At 35.1% G+C, this 8,296-nt stretch overlaps 1 protein-coding gene across 2 annotated transcripts in view; it reads left to right on the top strand.

Moving 5' to 3' along the window:
- The first annotated feature begins 3,853 nt into the window (after positions 1–3,853).
- The window catches only part of cdc42ep4a (CDC42 effector protein (Rho GTPase binding) 4a), a 49,959-nt gene continuing 45,516 nt past the window's right edge, over positions 3,854–8,296 (top strand). For both annotated transcript variants that reach the window (XM_087242471.1, XM_087242472.1), the window contains exon 1: positions 3,854–4,058. The gene's annotated coding sequence lies outside the window, so the exon portion shown is untranslated. The remainder of the gene's footprint in view (positions 4,059–8,296) is intronic.

The raw sequence follows: 8,296 nt of genomic DNA, 5'->3' as shown, positions 1-8,296 counted from the left end.
TGGCAGATCTCGGATACTACTCGTGTCTGGTCCTGTTTCTGTCTCTGTGTGCGCGCGCGCCGTCGTGGGTGTACGCAGAGTGTGCGCGCTCCTGCTTGACGCGGCCGCGTGCGCGCTCTGCGCCCCTCAGACGCGTGCGCTCTTGTACTCGTGTTTGTGTTTTCGTCTGTCAGCAGCATGGTGTTTCATTCCCAGCGTCTCAGTCTTGTTGGTTTCGGTTTTGGTCGGCGCTGGGATGAAGCATGCATGCTGCATATGTGAGCGCATGGTGAGTGTTTTCATTCATCGTGTGCTCGTGTCTTGCGTCTTTTGTCAAAGCACATGGCTCGGTGTTTACATTGGTCACGTGCTTTTGTCGTGTGCTTCAGTGTTGTGTTATGTGAGCGCATGGCTTGTATTGTCTCTCTGTGTCATGCGCTCTCCCGTCTATTGTCTAGTCCCACCCTCCTTGTTAACCCATTATTAGTTAATTGTGTTCACCTGTGTGTCAATTTACTTTTTGCTTTATAATCCCCCTCATGTTTTCAGTCCTTTGTCAGTTCGTCGTCGATATTCCCTCTGTGTTCCTGTTCCAGTCATGTCTTGCCAGCCCAGCCAAGTTTGTCTGTTTTTGATTCATGTTTTCCCCCTCGGGGTAGTTTATTTTGCCTTTTTGTTTTATTTGTACTTCTATTATTAATAAAACCCAATTATTGTTTGCACTTGAGTCCTCGCTCCTTTTCCCCACCACGACCGTGACAATGGTAAGCTAAGCTAAAAGTGCTCCTGACTAGATATATCGGCTGAATAGATTCCAAAACGGTAAAACACAAATGTTTAACTTTACGGGGGTAAAAATTTGGGCTTTTTAAATGAAGTGTTAAAAATGGGAATGTTTGTAGCGATGATATAAAATAACTTTTTTTTTTTTTTTTCCCAAAAATAAACATTTCATAAATAACCTTTTATCAAGAACATTTTGTTTCTGGCTAGAGAAAATTTAATATAATCATAAATGTGTTTTATTTTAGATTTTTTTGTTTTTTAATTGTGCCAACATTCTGTTTTCTCTGAATAAGAAACATAATGTACACACATGCAAATATTAAGAATAGTAATTTCATGCTACAGATTACAGCTCACAGTTGATGGTCAATGTATCCTGGGAAAACAGCCAAATGAGGAAATGACATTTAATTGTGATTAAAAGTCTTCCTTAATGTACTGTCTGTCACACTATTAATCTAATTATGACTATGGCAGATTATGAGTAATAATCTGCTCCATTGGTATCATTTAACATGCTGATAGCTGCATCTTTGGTTATTTGCACCCCCACTATAGTGAAAATAGCACTGTTGTGTGTTTTTTATTTTTTTATTTTTAATTTTTTTTAGATTTATGCCAAAAAAAAAAAAAAAAACATGCATTCATGATGAAAATGCACAATTTTCTGCATCATTACAGAAACTTGAAAGGATGATGTTCAGAATATGCATGAAATAAAGTGCCTTAATACATTTTCAATTGAATTTTGAAATATATATACACATACATATATTCTAAAATTGTATATATTGTAAAATATTTATTTTGCAGTTATTAGATGATTTCTGGTTGTGAAACCACTTTTTTATCTCACAGAATATTTTTGCTTGGATTTTACTTTTTTTTGTCATAACTATTATTTTAAATTTATTTTTTATTCATCAAAAAATCTACCATCATATCTAAAACCTTTTATTTTCTTTCTTTTTTGATTTGATCCCATCCGAAGCTTGGGGGCATTGATGTTTTGGATGATTTTATGTATATTACGGGTGACACAGTGGCGCAGTAGGTAGTGCAGTCGCCTCACAGCAAGAAGGTCGCTGGGTTGCTGGTTCAAACCTTGGCTCAGAGAGCGTTTCTGTGAGGAGTTCTCCCCTGCATTTGTGTGGGTTTCCTCCGGGTGTTCTGGTTTCCCCCACAGTCCAAAGACATGCGGTAAAGGTGAATTGGGTAGGCTAAATTGTCCATAGTGTGTGTGTGTGTGTTTGTGTTTCGCAAAGATGGGTTGAGGCAAGAAGGGCATGCGCTTCGTAAAAACGTGCTGGCTAAGTTGGCGGTTCATTCCGCTGTGGCAACCCATATATCATTTTCCTCTTATCTTAATTGTAATGTAAAATGCAATGGTACTACTGAATATAAACTAAACGCCTACTACATGCCTAATAACATTTGTAATGTTATATCATTTGTGTAAGCCCCACTTTTTAAGTATATCTCAACAAATCGGAATGAAATTAGAAGGATCATGTGACACACAAGAAAGTTCTCTCTCTCTCTCTCTCTCTCTCTCTCTCTCTCTCTCTCTCTCTCTCTCTCTCTCTCTGTCTCTCTCTCTCTCTCTCTCCCCCTCTTACTAAAAACACAACCTTATGCCACTGATGCTTTAGATTGCGGTGTCATCTTTGCAGAAAGCGCTGATATACAAGTTTACTGTTACCCTGTAGAGTTTAGATAGTGATCTCACTGTGCAAACATGCCTTTCTTCTGCACACACACACACACACACACACACACACACACACACACACACACACACACACACACACACACACACACAAACACACACACACACATGCGCAGGCACACAGAGCCACAGGCCTTCATCTGCAAGAGGATACTCTATGTTAGAGGTGCAACCCCCTGGGCTCTGACTAGGTCTTGAGTGGCACAATGACTAACTATTGTTCCCTCGGAGATCCCTATCAAGTTAACTGCATTTCAAAGAGACACCCAGAGACAAAGGCAAGGCCGCTGATGGGAAGACACCAGCAGAAACACCCCGTTTGCACGCAACAGAGACTGGTTTAAAGGGCTAGCTGTTAAAAATACATCCATCACCATAAAGGTAAATGAACAGGATGTTTGTCTTCAACTGCTTTAATGGTAGAGCAGTCTGAATATAATTGGTAGCATAATAACGGAAAAAAAGTTCAAGTTTAATAATAAGACGATTCTCGTGTGAACAAACAGATGAATACTATGCCCAAATGAATGAATGAATTACCGTATACTGTAAACTTATAAAAATATAAATATTTAATAAAGATAAATTTATCTATATTTATTTCTTAATGTTTATCATAACAAACAAACAAACAAATAAAAATAAAAAAATAAAAAATAAAAAAATAAATAAAAATATTAATAGTCCTCAAAAATAGTCCACTGTAGAAATAAATGTAAAACAGCAACTTCAATATCCTAAATAAATGCAGTCTAAATAAATAAATAAATAAATAAATAAATAAATAAATAAATAAATAAATAAATAAATAAATAATGGTTCCTTTCATAGGATTGATGTTGTAATGTTATTAAAATATAATCAATTGAATAAACTTTGGCATTCAATTAGTAGTTCAAACATAAAACGAGTTCAAACATATACTGGGGTAAAATAAATGTTCATATTTAAAAGACATGGGGGGGGGGGATATAATTTAATGCAGTCATTCTAAGACCCCACTTTATATCATATAGCACTCAGGCAGTGGAGATGTGTGATTTTTAAAGAAAACAAAACTTGCCTGTATTTTAGTCACATTTCTCAAGACTTGATAAAAAAAAAAAAAAATTTTTAAATAATAATATTATGACAAACATCACATCTAGAATGATGGAGTTAAGTAGCAGCATGTTTTAATTTATCGGTAAACTACACATTTAAAGTGACAGAACAACAGTGAACAGCACCAAACGCAATAATGCACTGTCTCTTTAAACGTAACGTGTGCAGGGGGCCCGTCTAAGCAATAAAATGGGCGTGGTTGTGATTGAAGGGGCGGGGCCGGCCGAATGATTGCTCGGAGCGGAGGTTTAGAGCAGATCTTGACACAGGAAGGATGCGGGCGGCTGTTTGAGGACTCACAGCCAGTGTGTATTGTCACAACTGAGAGATACATATGTCTCAAAGACAGAAACAACAGAAAGAAGAAAAACGGGGGAAATATTGAGCTAAAGCAGCAAGACTTTTCAAAACCACCCACTGGATAAAATCACAAGTGCATGGATAACAAGCATTAAATACTGTAAGTCATTCATTAATACATTTAAAACACGCTAAGCCAGCGTGAATGTTATTTATTAGTATGTTGGGTTTACGTTATGTTTTATGTTCGGTTTGTTGACACCTGCATTTATTATTAGTTACTATAAACAGGAGCTCCATCACTCCCCCAAGCCATGCTGAATAAGGGAGGGTCTTGTTTTTTTTTTTTTTTCCTGGAAAGCTGTCAGTCATATCCCAACAAATAAATAATGATACAACTGCCAAATATTTTCATGAATTTGCATAAAAACGTCCGTTCCCGTTGGTAGAAGCGCCTTGTGTGTGTTCATTGTTTATTTCTGAGGCTCCATCATCATCATCCTCATCCTCAGTCAGCAGTGCTCCACATGGTCAGCTGGATCATTGTTCTTTATGTGCTCATGTGCTACACTCAAGAGATGAAATATTGATTCGCGTTCTCTTCTTCCCAATCAAACAAAGCTTACATTTGCTCAATTAGCACATGTCATGTGTTGCGAAATGGTTTGGTCACAGTGAATGATGATTCTGATGTCCGTATGCATGACTGAGGGGAATAACATCCGTGTGTTAATAGGCAGTAGCATGCGTATCATAGCATTTCTTTGTTGTAAACTGAATGCATGTTTATAATCACAAATGAGAAACTAGCCTGTCTGAGGCGCGTCACAAGGGGGAAGCTCCAGCAATGTGCTCATGGCAATGGGTGAACTTGAATCTCTTGACCTACATTTATTTTCTACTGTCTTACTCAAGGAAGTTAATATGTTAAAGTATAGTGCGAAGAATAACATGCAAGAGGATGTATCTTGTGATGTATAGATCAAAACGAAATGTTTACACATGTCAAAACTGTAAAGGTGCAGTGCAGTTTTAATTATTTTCTGTTAAAACTAATGTGTCATTGCTTCTTAATAATAACTAACATTTTACCATGATATAGCCTACAGAAGACTGAACTGTCCCTTAGTCTATCAACAGTTTAGGCTAAAACGAAAGTAGGTATTTGTTGAGTATTGTAATAACAATATTTCTTGTAATGTAACATTTCTCTAGAGTAATATTTTCATTAGCTATGTTTTAAAATGATTAATTAATATAATGATTGTACTGAAATAAACTGGTGTTTCTGATAGGACTGCACAATATTGAAAAACATGTGATATTGCAATATTTTATTTTTCTGCTATAATTATGGAATAGATGGAATATTTCCACACGGTAGTATAGTTAGCACTATTTAATTGTTTTCTGTGGAGTCTAATGGAAATTGAATAAGCACAATGCAAAAAAAAAATATTTTCTTACTTTGCTTTGATTCGTTTATAGACAAAATATATTTTGTAACTTTTCTAGCTTTTCCTTAAAACTAACAAAACTATCTGTCAGTGGGGCAAGTAAAATTATCTTGTTTTTGATTTGAAATGTAGACATTTGGACTAGACAAAAATTCTATGTAATTTTTTCTCTTTTAGGCATAAATTGTGTAAATTCCATACAAACACAGTAATAAATACAATTGTGTAGCTCACAGTCACATATAACACAAAATATGACTCAACATTGCACATCTTGTGATGTGACTATTGTGGATTCAAGCATTGCTATATCGATGCTGAAACTATATATTATGCAGCCTTAGTTTCTGGTCTAAATACATCTATTTCAGGCTAAAAAAAACTTGACTTTAAAACACTATGAAATGCTAAAAAACCTCAGCAGATATTTAAATGCTTATTTACTGTTGTCATTTTCCTTGCCTTTTTTACTCCTGCCATTGGTACTTATTTTAAGTGGCATGTTCAATAAAGCCAGATTAGTTCAGTTTCAGATAATTTGCACCAATTCCGATTTATAGGTAACATGAAGGTAGCTCAGCTCAGCTCCTTTATGGGAATAACAAGTGATTCAATTTGAGTTGCCTTCATGGTATCATGAAGCCAAGATTGGGTTAAACTAAATTTAAACTTAACTGGCTAGCCAGCTAATCCAGCTTCAGGGTTCATGCCCCAGGTCTCTGCTCTGATACCTGTTCAACTTTTGGACAGTCTAGCCATAAGAGCACTGAACTAGAGAGGTGGTAGCTATCTGATTGGTCAAATTTGGATAATGCTGAATTTTGATATATTGTGCAGCCCTACAAAAAACTTTCAGGCCAATTTTAAAAAGCAATTTTATGACATATTAAAAGACTATTAATAGTGCGTTCAAAATCAATATCAATTTTACCAGACAATATTTATTTCAGTATGTGATTTTGGCAGCTGTTTTTGTAGATTCTCAGTAAACTTTAGCTCTGAAAATACCACATTTAATGACATATTTACTATTAAATCACTTACAGATTATTCAGTAGTTGTATTATTAGTCATGCTAAATCAATGAAAGTAGTTAAATCTACTGTTTATATTGAAATTCTTTGAGGATTTCCTGGGTTCCTTCTATGTGGGTGTTTGAAGAAAGCCTTTGGGAGGGTATTTACAACTGATCACACAACTGTGCTTTCCTGACAAGATGTGAATGACCACCACGGCCTTGCTTAACCACATTCATGATTTCCTTTTTGATTAATTGCGCAGGCCTAATGTACATTAAACATGCATTGCACTAATGCTCTCTGGTTTCAAACATTAGTGGTTCATGTTCAATGTTATGTTCACTTAGTAGTCAACATTAAAAAAAAAAGAATAATAAATAAATAAATAAATAAATATATATATATATATATATATATATATATATATATATATATATATATATATATATATATATATATATATATATATATATATATATATATATATATATATATATATTAATAAAATAAACAAAAAAATAAACAAGTTTTTTAAAATTGTCCTGAGATAAGATTTCTGTAGCACTTTTTACAATGTATATTGTGTATTGTGAACACACATTATGTGTGTTGATTAATGTTCATACATAGGACTTTGACAGTTAGAACATTATAGTTCTAGTGCATTTTTAATTCAATTAAATTTTATAATCATACAATCTTAAACAAATCCTGTACGTTATAATATAATTATACTATACATTAAAAGGGTGTAACAATACACCAAAGGGAAGATTCGGTTCGGTTCACGGTTTTGGAGCCATGGTTCGGTTTGTTTTTGCTGTGGGGTTAGGGTTGATGTCATTTTAACAGCAATGATAAGGAACAATATATTTACTTTATTAACAAGAACAACTAAACTTTTTTTTAATAACTTTGCCATCACATTTTCAGCAGTCAGGATACCCGAGGAAACAACATAAATTAAATAAATATCTCCAATTTAGACTAGTCAGAAAAAAAACAATTCTCTGTAGTGCAATCATCTTAACTAAGTAAACTAAAATTAAATAAATAACTGCAGTGTAGACTAGTGAAAGATAAACAGGCTGGTCCTCTCTAAGGACATTTGGAATATTCAATTAAGTTTCAAGTTCTTTTTCAAAAACACCACAATGTCCACATTCTCAGGTGAGAGGCTTGATCTCTGTGCAGACACAGACATAGTGATGCTCATTTTTTATAATCTAAGCTTTCATTTAGATAGATAGGTTTATGTTTAAATTAATGAAAAAAATATTCATATAATGTGTTTGTAAATTTTTTTTATGTGACATATTCACCAGTAAAATACATTGTAGTTTTGTCTGAAACTAATGTTACAGTTGTAGCCGTATATAGGTTGTATTTTTGCCTCCTGTTAGTGATACGCGGATGACGGTTATATCCGCAGGTGCTGCGGATAATCCGTTGGTCGGGTGATAAAAAAATACATTATGATTAATTGCTGGACAGTTGCGGGTGGATGTAGTGGGACATGGCAGTGGACCATCAACAAAGCAGAGAGTGGGCTTTGCAGAATGGGAAGATATGAGATGCCCAATAATAATGGATGAATTGCAAGAGTAGCCTACTGTTTAAAGTTTCAGTTTGAGGAGTCATCAGAGGAAAATCTGCACAAGAGAAACAAGATCACTTATTTCCACTACCGCAGCACCTTGCGAAGAGAATCTTATTCATTCGTACAACATGTGGTGCGAGCAAACGCTTATTTAGTGCAGCTGGCTGCGTTTTGGAGGCGAAGTGGAATCGCCCGAATCCAGGCACAGTGGATGCTATTCTGTTTTTGCACAGTGCGAAGAAAAAGGCCAAGTAAACATAAAATAGCTGCCGTTTAGGCTGAAGTTGCACCGTTTTTGTTATCTTGTTCCTGATCTGAAAAG

The sequence above is a fragment of the Danio rerio genome, chromosome 3, assembly GCF_052040795.2.
Source record: "Danio rerio strain M-AB ecotype USA chromosome 3, GRCz13ab, whole genome shotgun sequence".
In the NCBI taxonomy this organism is placed as follows: domain Eukaryota; kingdom Metazoa; phylum Chordata; class Actinopteri; order Cypriniformes; family Danionidae; genus Danio; species Danio rerio.
Note: the sequence above shows the minus strand (reverse complement) of the source record. Positions and strands in the feature narration are given on the sequence as shown.